Genomic DNA, 15,819 nt, shown 5'->3' with positions numbered 1-15,819 from the left:
CCGGGAGACATAGTCTTCCCAACGTGTCCTGGGTCTTCCCCGTGGCCTCCTACCGGTAGGACGTGCCCTAAACACCTCCCTAGGGAGGCGTTCGGGTGGCATCCTGACCAGATGCCCGAACCACCTCATCTGGCTCCTCTCGATGTGGAGGAGCAGTGGCTTTACTTTGAGTTCCTCCCGGATGGCAGAGCTTCTCACCCTATCTCTAAGGGAGAGCCCCGCCACACGGCGGAGGAAACTCATTTCGGCCGCTTGTACCCGTGATCTTATCCTTTCGGTCATGACCCAAAGCTCATGACCATAGGTGAGGATGGGAACGTAGATCGACCGGTAAATTGAGAGCTTTGCCTTCCGGCTCAGCTCATTCTTCACCACAACGGATCGGTACAACGTCCGCATTACTGAAGACGCCACAACGATCCGCCTGTCGATCTCACGATCCACTCTTCCCTCACTCGTGAACAAGACTTCTAGGTACTTGAACTCCTCCACTTGGGGCAGGGTCTCCTCCCCAACCCGGAGATGGCACTCCACCCTTTTCCGGGCGAGAACCATGGACTCGGACTTTGAGGTGCTGATTCTCATTCCGGTCGCTTCACACTCGGCTGCAAACTGATCCAGTGAGAGCTGAAGATCCCGGTCAGATGAAGCCATCAGGACCACATCATCTGCAAAAAGCAGAGACCTAATCCTGCGGTCACCAAACCGGAACCCCTCAACGCCTTGACTGCGCCTAAAAATTCTGTCCATAAAAGTTATGAACAGAATCGGTGACAAAGGACAGCCTTGGCGGATTCCAACCCTCACTGGAAATGTGTTCGACTTACTGCCGGCAATGCGGACCAAGCTCTGGCACTGATCGTACAGGGAGCGGACCGCCACAATAAGACAGTCAGATGCCCCATACTCTCTGAGCACTCCCCTCAGGACTTCCCGAGGGACACGGTCTAATGCCTTCTCCAAGTCCACAAAGCACATGTAGACTGGTTGGGCAAACTCCCATGCACCCTCAAGAACCCTGCCGAGAGTATAGAGCTGGTCCACAGTTCCACGACCAGGACGAAAACCACACTGTTCCTCCTGAATCCGAGGTTCGACTATCCGGCGTAGCCTCCTCTCCAGTACACCTGAATAAACCTTACCGGGAAGGCTGAGGAGTGTGATCCCACGATAGTTGGAACACACCCTCCGGTCCCCCTTCTTAAGGAGAGGAACCACCACCCCGGTCTGCCAATCCAGAGGTACCGCCCCCGATGTCCACGCGATGCTGCAGAGTCTTGTCAACCAAGACAGCCCCACAGCATCCAGAGCCTTAAGGAACTCCGGGCGGGTCTCGTCCACCCCCGGGGCCTTGCCACCGAGGAACTTTTTAACTACCTCAGCGACCTCAGCCCCAGAAATAGGAGAGTCCACCACAGATTCCCCAGGCACTGCTTCCTCATAGGAAGACGTGTTGGTGGGATTGAGGAGGTCTTCGAAGTATTCCTTCCACCTATCCACAACATCCGCAGTTGAGGTCAGCAGAACACCATCCGCACCATACACGGTGTTGATAGTGCACTGCTTCCCCTTCCTGAGGCGGCGGACGGTGGTCCAGAATCGCTTCGAAGCCGTCCGGAAGTCGTTTTCCATGGCTTCCCCGAACTCCTCCCATGTCCGAGTTTTTGCCTCAGCGACCGCTGAAGCCGCACACCGCTTGGCCTGTCGGTACCTGTCCACTGCCTCCGGAGTCTTATGAGCCAAAAGGACCCGATAGGACTCCTTCTTCAGCATGACGGCATCCCTCACCGCTGGTGTCCACCAAGGGGTTTTAGGATTGCCGCCCCGACAGGCACCAACTACCTTGCGGCCACAGCTCCGATCAGCCGCCTCGACAATAGAGGTGCGGAACATGGTCCACTCGGACTCAATGTCCAGCACCTCCCTCGTGACATGTTCGAAGTTCTTCCGGAGATGGGAATTGAAACTTTCTCTGACAGGAGACTCTGCCAGACGTTCCCAGCAGACCCTCACAATGCGTTTGGGCCTGCCAGGTCGGTCCGGCATCCTCCCCCATCCATCCATCCATCCATCCATCATCTTCCGCTTATCCGAGGTCGGGTCGCGGGGGCAACAGCCTAAGCAGGGAAACCCAGACTTCCCTCTCCCCAGCCACTTCGTCTAGCTCTTCCCGGGGGATCCCGAGGCGTTCCCAGGCCAGCCGGGAGACATAGTCTTCCCAACGTGTCCTGGGTCTTCCCCGTGGCCTCCTACCGGTTGGACGTGCCCTAAACACCTCCCTAGGGAGGCGTTCGGGTGGCATCCTGACCAGATGCCCGAACCACCTCATCTGGCTCCTCTCGATGTGAAGGAGCAGCGGCTTTACTTTGAGTTCCTCCCGGATGGCAGAGCTTCTCATCCTATCTCTAAGGGAGAGCCCCGCCACACGGCGGAGGAAACTAATTTCGGCTGCTTGTACCCGTGATCTTATCCTTTCGGTCATGACCCAAAGCTCATGACCATAGGTGAGGATGGGAACGTAGATCGACCGGTAAATTGAGAGCTTTGCCTTCCGGCTCAGCTCCTTCTTCACCACAACGGACCGGTACAACGTCCGCATTACTGAAGACGCCGCACCGATCCGCCTGTCGATCTCACGATCCACTCTTCCTTCACTCGTGAACAAGACTCCTAGGTACTTGAACTCCTCCACTTGGGGCAGGGTCTCCTCCCCAACCCGGAGATGGCACTCCACCCTTTTCCGGGCGAGAACCATGGACTCGGACTTGGAGGTGCTGATTCTCATTCCGGTCGCTTCACACTCGGCTGCGAACCGATCCAGCGAGAGCTGAATATCCCGGTCAGATGAAGCCATCAGGACCACATCATCTGCAAAAAGCAGAGACCTAATCCTTCGGTTACCAAACCGGAACCCCTCAACGCCTTGACTGCGCCTAGAAATTCTGTCCATAAAAGTTATGAACAGAATCGGTGACAAAGGACAGCCTTGGCGGAGTCCAACCCTCACTGGAAATGTGTTCGACTTACTGCCGGCAATGCGGACCAAGCTCTGGCACTGATCGTACAGGGATCGAACCGCCACAATAAGACAGTCCGATACCCCATACTCTCTGAGCACTCCCCACAGGACTTCCTGAGGGACACGGTCGAATGCCTTCTCCAAGTCCACAAAGCACATGTAGACTGGTTGGGCAAACTCCCATGCACCCTCAAGAACCCTGCCGAGAGTATAGAGCTGGTCCACAGTTCCACGACCAGGACGAAAACCACACTGTTCCTCCTGAATCCGAGGTTCGACTATCCGACGTAGCCTCCTCTCCAGTACACCTGAATAAACCTTACCGGGAAGGCTGAGGAGTGTGATCCCACGATAGTTGGAACACACCCTCCGGTCCCCCTTCTTAAAGAGAGGAACCACCACCCCGGTCTGCCAATCCAGAGGTACCGCCCCCGATGTCCACGCGATGCTGCAAAGTCTTGTCAACCAAGACAGCCCCACAGCATCCAGAGCCTTAAGGAACTCCGGGCGGGTCTCGTCCACCCCTGGGGCCTTGCCACCGAGGAGCTTTTTAACTACCTCAGCGACCTCAGCCCCAGAAATAGGAGAGTCCACCAGAGAATCCCCAGGCACTGCTTCCTCATAGGAAGACGTGTTGGTGGGATTGAGGAGGTCTTCGAAGTATTCCTTCCACCTATCCACAACATCCGCAGTCGAGGTCAGCAGAACACCATCCGCACCATACACGGTGTTGATAGTGCACTGCTTCCCCTTCCTGAGGCGGCGGACGGTGGTCCAGAATCGCTTCGAAGCCGTCCGGAAGTCGTTTTCCATGGCTTCCCCGAACTCTTCAATCAATCAATCAATGTTTACTTATATAGCCCTAAATCACTAGTGTCTCAAAGGGCTGCACAAACCACCACGACATCCTCGGTAGGCCCACATAAGGGCAAGGAAAACTCACACCCAGTGGGACATCGGTGACAATGATGACCCAGTGGGACGTCGGTGACAATGATGACTATGAGAACCTTAGAGAGGAGGAAAGCAATGGATGTCGAGCGGGTCTAACATGATACTGTGAAAGTTCAATCCACAATGGATACAACACAGTCGCGAGAGTCCAGTCCAAAGAGGATCCAAGACACAGCAGCGAGAGTCCCGTTCACAGCGGAGCCAGCAGGAAACCATCCCAAGCGTAGGCGGACCAGCAGCGCAGAGATGTCCCCAGCCGATACACAGGCAAGCAGTACATGGCCACCGGATCGGACCGGACCCCCTCCACACGGGAGAGTGGGACATAGAAGAAAAAGAAAAGAAACGGCAGATCAACTGGTCTAAAAAGGGAGTCTATTTAAAGGCTAGAGTATACAAATGAGTTTCAAGGTGAGACTTAAATGCTTCTACTGAGGTGGCATCGCGAACTGTTACCGGGAGGGCATTCCAGAGTACTGGAGCCCGAACGGAAAATGCTCTATAGCCCGCAGACTTTTTTTGGGCTTTGGGAATCACTAATAAGCCGGAATCCTTTGAACGCAGATTTCTTGCCGGGACATATGGTACAATACAATCGGCAAGATAAGATGGAGCTAGACCGTGTAGTATTTTATACGTAAGTAGTAAAACCTTAAAGTCACATCTTAAGTGCACAGGAAGCCAGTGCAGGTGAGCCAGTACAGGCGTAATGTGATCAAACTTTCTTGTTCTTGTCAAAAGTCTAGCAGACGCATTTTGTACCAACTGTAATCTTTTAATGCTAGACATGGGGAGACCCGAAAATAATACGTTACAGTAGTCGAGGCGAGACGTAACAAACGCATGGATAATGATCTCAGCGTCTTTAGTGGACAGAATGGAGCGAATTTTAGCGATGTTACGGAGATGAAAGAAGGCCGTTTTAGTAACGCTTTTAATGTGTGCCTCAAAGGAGAGAGTTGGGTCGAAGATAATACCCAGATTCTTTACCGTGTCGCCTTGTTTAATTGTTTGGTTGTCAAATGTTAGAGTTGTATTATTAAATAGAGTTCGGTGTCTAGCAGGACCGATAATCAGCATTTCCGTTTTTTTGGCGTTGAGTTGCAAAAAGTTAGCGGACATCCATTGTTTAATTTCATTAAGACACGCCTCCAGCTGACTACAATCCGGCGTGTTGGTCAGCTTTAGGAGCATGTAGAGTTGGGTGTCATCAGCATAACAGTGAAAGCTAACACCGTATTTGCGTATGATGTCACCTAGCGGCAGCATGTAGATGCTGAAGAGTGCAGGGCCAAGGACCGAACCCTGGGGAACTCCACACGTTACCTTAACGTAGTCCGAGGTCACATTGTTATGGGAGACACACTGTATCCTATCAGTAAGATAAGAGTTAAACCAAGACAGGGCTAAGTCTGACATACCAATTCGTGTTTTGATACGTTCTAATAAAATATTATGATCGACGGTATCGAAAGCAGCGCTAAGATCAAGGAGCAGCAACATAGATGACGCATCAGAATCCATCGTTAGCAATAGATCATTAGTCATTTTTGCGAGGGCTGTCTCCGTCGAGTGATTTGCCCTGAAACCGGATTGAAAGGTTTCACATAGATTGTTAGACGCTAAGTGTTCATTTAACTGCTCCGCAACAATTTTTTCAAGGATTTTTGAAATAAAGGGAAGGTGAGACACCGGTCGGTAATTTACCATGAGGTCAGGATCGAGGTTAGGTCTTTTAAGAAGAGGATGAATAACCGCTTTTTTGAATGCTAGGGGAACAGTGCCCGAGGAGAGTGATAAGTTTATAATATTTAGCACTGATGGACCTAATAATACAAAGAGTTCCTTGATCAGTTTCCCAGGAAGAGGGTCAAGTAAACATGTTGTCTGTTTTATTCCATTTACACGTTGTAACAATTCCTCTAATGTTATTTCCTCAAAACGAGAGAAACTATTTTGGAGGGCAGTATCCGCCGTATATACAATCGTGTCAGTGTTAATAGAACCCCGTTGTAGCTGGGACGCATTGTGTTTAATCTCCTTTCTAATGACTTCAATTTTCTTACTAAAGAATTGCATAAAGTCATCAGCTGAGTGGGTTGAGCTACTGGAAGGAGTCCCTTGTTGGGTTAGCGATGCTACCGTACTAAACAAAAATTTAGGATCGTTTTTATTACGGTGGATGAGATTTGAGTAATATTTAGCTTTAGCTAAGGTAAGCATGCGTTTATAAGTTATTAAACCATCACTCCATGCTTGATGGTGCACCTCAAGTTTAGTCGTGCGCCATTTGCGTTCCAGCTTTCTGCATAATAATTTCTGAGCTCTAGTTTCTTCTGTAAACCACGGGGTGCGCTTTTTTGGAGCCTTTTTTAACTTTAGCGGTGCTATGTTATCAATGGTTTCCCATGTCCGAGTTTTTGCCTCCGCGACCGCTGAAGCTGCACACCGCTTGGCCTGTCGGTACCTGTCCACTGCCTCCGGAGTCCTATGAGCCAAAAGGACCCGATAGGACTCCTTCTTCAGCTTGACGGCATCCTTCACCGCTGGTGTCCACCAAGGGGTTTTAGGATTTCCGCCCCGACAGGCACCAACTACCTTGCGGCCACAGCTCCGATCTGCCGCCTCGACAATAGAGGTGCGGAACATGGTCCACTCGGACTCAATGACCAGCACCTCCCTCGTGACATGTTCAAAGTTCTTCCGGAGGTGGGAATTGAAACTTTGTCTGACAGGAGACTCTGCCAGACGTTCCCAGCAGACCCTCACAATGCGTTTGGGCCTCCCAGGTCTGTCCGGCATCCTCCCCCACCATCGCAGCCAACTCACCACCAGGTGGTGATCGGTAGAAAGCTCCGCCCCTCTCTTCACCCGAGTGTCCATAACATGAGGCCGCAAATCCGATGACACAACTACAAAGTCGATCATGGAACTGCGGCCTAGGGTGTCCTGGTGCCAAGTGCACATATGGACACCCTTATGTTTGAACATGGTGTTTGTTATGGACAAACTGTGACGAGCACAAAAGTCCAATAACAAAACACCACTCGGGTTCAGATCCGGGCGGCCATTCTTCCCAATCACGCCTCTCCAGGTTTCACTGTCGTTGCCAACGTGAGCGTTGAAGTGTCCCAGTAGGACAAGGGAATCACCCGGGGGAGCACTTTCCAGTACTCCCTCGAGTACTCTGAACTGATGTTTGGTGCATAAGCACAAACAAGTGAAGTGAAGTGAATTATATTTATATAGCGCTTTTCTCTAGTGACTCAAAGTGCTTTTACATAGTGAAACCCAATATCTAAGTTACATTTAAACCAGTGTGGGTGGCACTGGGAGCAGGTGGGTAAAGTGTCTTGCCCAAGGACACAACGGCAGTGACTAGGGTGGCAGAAGCGGGAATTGAACCTGCAACCCTCGAGTTGCTGGCACGGCCACTCTACCAACCGAGCTATGCCGCAACAGTCAGGACCCGTCCCCCCACCCGAAGGCGGAGGGAGGCTACCCTTTCGTCCACCGGGTTGAACTCCAACGTACAGGCTTTGAGCAGGGGGGGAAACAAGAATTGCCACCCCAGCCCGTCGCCTCTCACTGCCGGCAACGCCAGAGTGGAAGAGGGTCCAATCCCTCTCGAGAGAAGTGGTTCCAGAGCCCTTGCTGTGCGTCGAAGTGAGTCCGACTATATCCAGCCGGAATTTCTCGACTTCGCGCACTAGCTCAGGCTCTTTCCCCCCCAGTGACGTGACGTTCCACGTCCCAAGAGCAAGCTTCTGTAGCCGAGGATCGGACCGCCAAGTGCCCTGCCTTCGGCTGTCGCCCAGCTCACAATGCACCCGACCCCTATGGCCCCTGCTATGGGTGGTGAGCCCATTGGAGGGGTGACCCACGTTGCCTCTTCGGGCTGTGCCCGGCCGGGCCCCATGGGAACAGGCCCGGCCACCAGGCGCTCGCCATCGTGCCCCACCCCCGGGCCTGGCTCCAGAGGGGGGGCCCCGGTGACCCGCGTCCGGGCGAGGGAAATCTGGGTCCATGATGTTTCTTCTTCATAAAGGTCTTCGAGCTGCTCTTTGTCTGATCCCTCACCTAGAACCTGTTTGCCTTGGGAGACACTACCAGGGGGCTTTATGCCCCCGGACAACATAGCTCCTAGGATCATTGGGACACGCAAACTCCTCTACCACGATGAGGTTGCAGCTCCCCCATCATCGCAGCCAACTCCCCACCAGGTGGTGATCGGTAGAAATTTCCGCCCCACTCTTCACCCGAGTGTCCAAAACATAAGGCCGCAAATCCGATGACACAACTACAAAGTCGATCATGGAACTGCGGCCTAGGGTGTCCTGGTGCCAAGTGCACATATGGACACCCTTATGTTTGAACATGGTGTTTGTTATGGACAATCCGTGACGAGCACAAAAGTGCAATAACAAAACACCACTCGGGTTCAGATCCGGGCGGCCATTCTTCCCAATCACGCCTCTCCAGGTTTCACTGTCGTTGCCAACATGAGCGTTGAAGTCCCCCAGTAGGACAAGGGAATCACCCGGGGGAGCACTTTCCAGTACTCCCTCGAGTGTACCCAAAAAGGGTGGGTACTCTGAACTGCTGTTTGGTGCGTAAGCACAAACAACAGTCAGGACCCGTCCCCCCACCCGAAGGCGGAGGGAGGCTACCCTTTCGTCCACTGGGTTGAACTCCAAAGTGCAGGCTTTATGAACTCCAAAGTGCAGGCTTTAAGACGGGGGGCAACCAGAATTGCCACCCTAGCCCGTCGCCTCTCACTGTCGGCCACGCCAGAGTGGAAGAGGGTCCAGTCCCTCTCGAGAGAAGTGGTTCCAGAGCCCTTGCTGTGCGCCGGAACTTCTCCACTTCGCGCACTAGCTCAGGCTCTTTCCCCCCCAGTGAGGTGACGTTCCACGTCCCAAGAGCTAGCTTCTGTAGCCGAGGATCGGACCGCCAAGTGCCCTGCCTTCGGTTTCCGCCCAGCTCACATTGCACCCAACCTCTATGGCCCCTGCTATGGGTGGTGAGCCCATTGGAGGGGTGACCCACGTTGCCTCTTCGGGCTGTGCCCGGCCGGGCCCCATGGGAACAGGCCCGGCCACCAGGCGCTCGCCATCGTGCCCCACCTCCGGGCCTGACTCCAGAGGGGGGCCCCGGTAACCCGCGTCCGGGCGAGGGAAATCTGGGTCCATGTTTTCTCTTCTTCATAGAGATCTTCGAGCTGCTCTTTGTCTGATCCCTCACCTAGAACCTGTTTGCCTTGGGAGACCGTACCAGGGGGCATAAACCCCCAGACAACATAGCTCCTAGGATCATTGGGACACGCAAACTCCTCTACCACGATAAGGTGGCAGCTCAGAGAGGAGCAAACATTCATGTCATTTCCAAAACAGAAAGTGCTCGATTGTCAGAGTCATTTTAAAACAAGCTATTAGTGCACTTTTGTGCATGATGTCACTAAGATGACATATCAAAACAACACTATATTAAAATGCACTATTTGTTCAGAACACCACTACAATAGTTTAAAACAAATAAAGAGCACTTTTGTTCATGATGTCACACAAGGTATTTCAATAACTGTCAAATAAAAATGAGCTGCATAATAGGAAATCGTGTTCGTCCTTCGCTATGTGGTAGGTTACTGCAGACATTATCTCTTTTTGTTTTTGACTATTTTTTTCATACGGTGTTGATCTGGAAATTTTTGCCTCGGCATTTTGATGGTGTGGGCGTGTAGCAGCGAATGGAGATGTTGATATGCAGAGTTTCAAGCACTATTCATTCTCTAGCGGGTGACTTTTCAAATGATGCTACATATTAGCAGTAATGCTACTTTTTGTAGCAACGCTTGTGCCCCACACTTGACAAATTAAAGTTGTCTACTCGACATAGTCAATCAATCAATCAATCAATGTTTATTTATATAGCCCTAAATCACCAGTGTCTCAAAGGGCTGCACAAACCACAACGACATCCTCGGTAGAGCCCACATAAGGGCAAGGAAAACTCACCCCAGTGGGACGTCGGTGACAGTGACAATGATGACTTTGAGAAACCTTGGAAGGGACCGAAAGCAATGGATGTCGAGCGGGTCTAACATGATAGTGTGAAAGTCCAATCCATAGTGGATCCAACATAACCTTGAGAGTCCAGTCCAAAGTGGATCTAACATAGTAGCGAGAGTCCCGTCCAAAGTGGAGCCAGCAGGAAACCATCCCAAGCGGAGGTGCATCAGTAGCGCAGAGATGTCCCCAGCCGTTACACAGGCGAGCGGTCCATCCTGGGTCCCGACTCTGGACAGCCAGTGCTTCATCCATGGCCACCGGACCGGATCCACCTCCACAAGGGAGAGGGGGACAGAGGAGAAAAAGAAAAGAAACGGCAGATCAACTGATCTAAAAAAGGGGGTCTATTTAAAGGCTAGAGTACGGTATACAAATGTGTTTTAGGATGAGACTTAAATGCTTCTTCTGAGGTAGCATTTCCAACTGTTACCGGGAGGGCATTCCAGAGTACTGGAGCCCGAATGGAAAACCCTCTATAGCCCGCAGACTTTTTTGGGGCTTTGGGAATCACTAATAAGCCGGAGTCCTTTGAACGCAGATTTCTTGCCGGGACAAATGGTACAATACAATCGGAAAGATAGGCTGGAGCTAGACCGTGTAGTATTTTATACGTAAGTAGTAAAACCTTAAAGTCACATCTTAAGTGCACAGGAAGCCAGTGCAGGTGAGCCAGTATAGGCGCAATATGATCAAACTTTCTTGTTCTTGTCAAAAGTCTAGCAGACGCATTTTGTATTAACTGTAATCTTTTAATGCTAGACATGGGGAGACCCGAAAATAATACATTACAGTAATCGAGACGAGACGTAACAAACACATGGATAATGATCTCAGCGTCACTAGTGGACAAAATGTAGCAAATTTTAGCGATATTAAGGAGATGAAAGAAGGCCATTTTAGTAACGCTTTTAATGTGTGACTCAAACGAGAGAGTTGGGTCGAAGATAATACCCAGATTCTTTACCGAGTCGCCCTGTTTAATTGTTTGGTTGTCAAATATTATGTTTATAATATTTAGTACTGATGGACCTAATGATACAAAGAGCTCCTTGATAAGTTTCCCAGGAAGTGGGTCAAATAAGCATGTTGTTTGTTTTATTCCATTTACACCTTGTAACAATTCTTCTAATATAATTTCATCAAAACGGGAGAAACTATTTTGGAGGGCAGTATCCGCCGTATATACAGTCGTATCTATGTTAATACAACCCAGTTGTAGCTGGGACGCATTGTCTTTAATTTTCTTGTTAAAGAAATTCATGAAGTCATCTGCCGAGTGGGTGGAGCTACTGGAAGGAGTCCCTTGTTGGGTTAACGATGCTGCCATACTAAAAAAAAATTTAGGATCGTTGTTATTAAGGCGGATGAGATTTGAATAATATTTAGCTTTAGCTAAGGTAAACATGCGTTTATAAGTTATTAAACTATCACTCCATTCTTGATGGTAAACCTTAAGTTTAGTCGGGCGCCATTCGCGTTCCAGCTTTCTACATGATAATCTGTGTCTTTAGTTTGTTCTATAAACCATGGGGTACGCCTTTTTGGAGCCTTTTTTATCTTCAGCGGTGCTATACTATCAATGGTTTCGCTCAGGGCGTAGTTAAAATTGTTAGTGAGGTTATCAATAGAGCCCACATACTTTGGGAATGGTGCCATTACCGAGGGCAGTAGGTCAGCAAGAGTCGTCGTTGTGGCATTAATGTTGCGGCTGCTATAGCAGTTATTATTATTATTAGCTTGCCGAACATGAGTCTGAACTTTGAATTTTATAAGGTAATGATTGGACATTACTTTAGTATACGGGAGTATAATAACTTTGGAAACGGTGATACCCCTGACAAGCACTAGGTATATCGTATTACCGTTGCGATGCGTGAGTTCATTTATTATTTGTGTAAGACCACAGCTATCAATTATAGTCTGGAGCAGGGGCGGTTCTAGGCTTGCTTATATGAGGGGGCAGTCAGAAATGTAAAGGGGGCATCATGTGTACACATCATGTGTACACATCATGCTCCAGCACTTTTTTTTCTGTGCTTATAGTAACAATGCTTTCTTCATTGAAATGGGTCTTTAGCTATGTGTCCAACCCCAACCTGGAGTAGTGGATTGCACTTTGTCAGGCCTCTACCTTCAGACCTGTCCAACTTGGGTGTCCCACCTGAAGACTAAGTTCCTGCTGGTATACCTCTTACGGTCACTGAGGCACGCAAACCCCCTGACCACAATAAGGTGGCAATCCCTCAGGGGGGGAAACATTAACAGCGCTGCCATATTTCCGAAGAAATATTACATGAAGAAAAACAACAACAGTACAGGACTACAGCCTGGGGCGGGGCTTTTCGTAGGGGTCTGTCAGACGCAGGTCACTTGTCTTCAGTTTGTCACATGCAGTGGACGTGGGCACTCATCTGGGCACAAAATTAATTCACTCCAATGTATGTGTGTTGCCCACTTGCTTGTAAATTGATGAAAATGGCTGTGTTTTTGTTTTTAGGTGTCTTGGTCATATCAAATGAAACTTATAATTTGTTTATTACAAAATGTAGATTGAAACATTAAAGGTTGACTATGTAGAATTACAAGAAAAACAACAGAAAAAGAATTCCAGCAGTCGATTGCCAGACCGTTGCTAAGTAAAACGGGCCGTTGCTAGGGACTCCGCTCTGAACAGAGGACAGCAGAGGAGGACTGTTAAGCCGGATATATACCTTATGTTTCATTTTTACCCTCGTTAACAGCATCATAAATGACTTGTAGCTTGTTACAGGGACAGTGGAGGCTCTCTGCCTTCCAAACCATTGCTGCTCAGAGCCTCCGCTGTCATTGCTCTCGTCAAGTTGTAAAAAAAAAAAAAAAGGAACTCCGTAGCACCGAAAGTCCGCGACGATAAACGTGTTCATGACAGATAAGACTACACAATTACACCCATCTTAACAAGTATATGATAAATGTAGACAACTTTTCCTTTTCTTTTACTTTCATACTGCAACAGTGATTAGATGTTTACTGAGGGCTGAGGGGTGTGTGCGGGTGTGTGTCTGCTACGCAGCCTGTGGAATGGTGAATACACGCACAGCGGAGGGAGGGATGAGAGGGAAGCCGACACTACTATATCGTGTGTGTCCCTTTTTCGGCTGATTTTTCCGCTAGTGCAGATCATTTTGTCAACTTGTAATGTAGTAATTTTGTGAGTTTATTTAAATTTGCTTTCTCAAATTTTGATTTGAGGGGGCAAGACATTTATTTAAGGGGGCTCTGCCCCCTCTTTCCCCCGCGTAGAGCCGGCGCGGCGCTCCAGACTCTGGAGCGCCACGTATGATGGGTCCGATGGGGTATTCATATGGATATTAAAGTCCCCCATTATAATTATATTATCGGTGTGCGTCACTAGATCAGCAACAAACTCTGAGAATTCACTGATAAAGTCCGAATAGGGCCCTGGGGGGCGGGAGATAACAGCCAGGTATAGTGGCAGCGGTGTGACAGACCTCATAGTAAGCACCTCCAACGATTTATATTTATTATTTAGGTTAGGAATAAGGTTAAAGTTTTCGTTGTATAACAGTGCGACCCCTCCCTGCCCCACCCACTCCTTTTAAGGGGACGGGCAATATGCGCATTCGTGTAGCTAGGAGGAGATGCCTCATTTAGCGCAAAAAAGTTGTCTGGTTTAAGCCAGGTTTTGCTGAGACCGATGACATGAAAGATTGTTGTCTCTAATGACCTCATTAACTAATAACGTTTTGGGAGACAATGATCTTATGTTTAAAAAGCCCATATTATACGTAGTGGGCTTTTTAAGGAGTTTTTGATAAAAACATTTCCGTAGTAGCAATATTAATAATGTTAAGTTTATTTTGCGTAGTGCACTTAAAATAATTACGACCATATGTAGGAATTGATATGATGGGAATTTTCAGATTTTTTGCTTGGTGCTGCGATAAACTGAACGCATCGTAATTTGTCACTTCAGTAGAACGCATGTCCAACTCTGACACAGTCACAGCAGAAAAAACATTATGTGAGTTATGTATTATTCTAAGAAAGTTGCTATGTGAGCAGGGATTATCCAGCCTGGCGCTGGCTAGTTCTGACTTAACTGACTCCTTACCCAGATATATGTGGGGATTAGCTTTTAGTGTTGTTGTTAGCCCCGCTCGGCATCCTCGCTTCTGCTTTCGATCACACCGCTGCGTCAAAGGCCGCTGAATGTAGCCGGCGAAGTATTCCCATGCTAGCGAGGTGGTCCAACGTACACGCATCTTTCAGTCCAAAACGGCCCGATCCATCCACTTCCAGAATTGTCTGTCATATGTGACCACGGAGTGTCCACGCTGTAAGCCAGCCATGAATTTTGCAGAATTGTCCGGTATTTTTGCCAAATGTTCCATTTCTACCACGAGCGTCTACAAGCCGCAGCCCGTCCGGGCGCCGCCATCTTGGAAGACTTGGATTTCGAATTCTCACTTGAAGCCAAACCACCGCCAGACGATGGACGCCCTGCTGCTTTACTTGGGAATGAATTCCTTTTTCATTTGTTACCAGATTAGCAACTTCTTTTTCTCGTATTACCACCTGCACGGCTCCGCTAGCATCCCAGCTAACGTTAGCCATGTCGAGTATATCGATATATCGCCCAGCCATAATTGCCGGAACTGGTTTCCTTTGCGTATATATTTTCGTTTCCATAGAAGCGCACTTCCGACTTCCGGCAACAAATATGTGTTCCTACTTCCGGATACAAATGCAAGTGTTTTTTAAATCATGGCAGACTTGGTAACAGACAACAAAGACGACAAAGGAGGATTACAACCTTGTCTTTTTGAAGATGGATTATATACTGGGGATTAACTACTGCTTCTAGAAGCGAGCTTGAAGGCAGAGCGAGACGTTGGAGCAGACGAAAGCCGAGAGATTGAGGTCGCCGTGATTTTGACGCTGTATGTGTGAAACTTGGAGCCATGGTATTCCGACTTAAATGGAGTGCCCACCCAGTCAACTTGTAAAAAACAGCTGGACGAAATGCACAACTGTCCATTGAGTCACTTTGATATTGATTATGATATACCCAGCACGTCAGGCGTGTCATTATAACTACAGTACATATACTGTCAACCTAGCTGTGAAATGTGGGCTAATACTCTACAGATACTGTAATAGGATTGTTCATGTTTTTCAGTCAGTACAGATTGGTGTCCTATCACATTGTGCATTACAAACTTAAACGCGTTTCGTGTTGACGTAGAAGCTAACTTTTCTCTTGCCGTAGTTAGCTTTTTTTTACGGCTAATAACGTAGCTTGGCGATGGGTTACTACACTAGAAAAAAAGTCCCTCAGTGTTTACTCTTACAATAACAATGTCACTACAGTTTGGTTATTATAAATGTTACGGAACATAAATGATGTATTTTTGAATGCATTTTTAAAGCGATTTAGAGGAAGAATTGATTGCTCCTATTAGGTGCATTGCAAACCTCCTAGATCAAGCCGATTTTTACATGTTAGAAAGCAAAAAAAACTAAAACCCTTTTGTCTTCTTGTTTCTCATAATGATTATGAACAATAGGCAAAATTCCCAAAAAATAGTGCAGTTCCCTTTTAATAGATGCAATCCACTTTGCAAATGTTTTTAGCAGCTCAGCTTTGTATGTGCTATCAGGTTTGCACATGTTTTAGTAGATCAAGCCCTTAATAGTACACACACACATATTATGTACTTCATAGACATAGAGACTCATGCTAACTTTTGTTTTCATGACTTTGTCTATAGACAC

Source organism: Nerophis ophidion, linkage group LG05 (assembly GCF_033978795.1).
Source record: "Nerophis ophidion isolate RoL-2023_Sa linkage group LG05, RoL_Noph_v1.0, whole genome shotgun sequence".
Taxonomy (NCBI): Eukaryota; Metazoa; Chordata; class Actinopteri; order Syngnathiformes; family Syngnathidae; genus Nerophis; species Nerophis ophidion.
The sequence above is the reverse complement of the archived record's forward strand: the minus strand, read 5'-3'. Positions refer to the sequence as shown.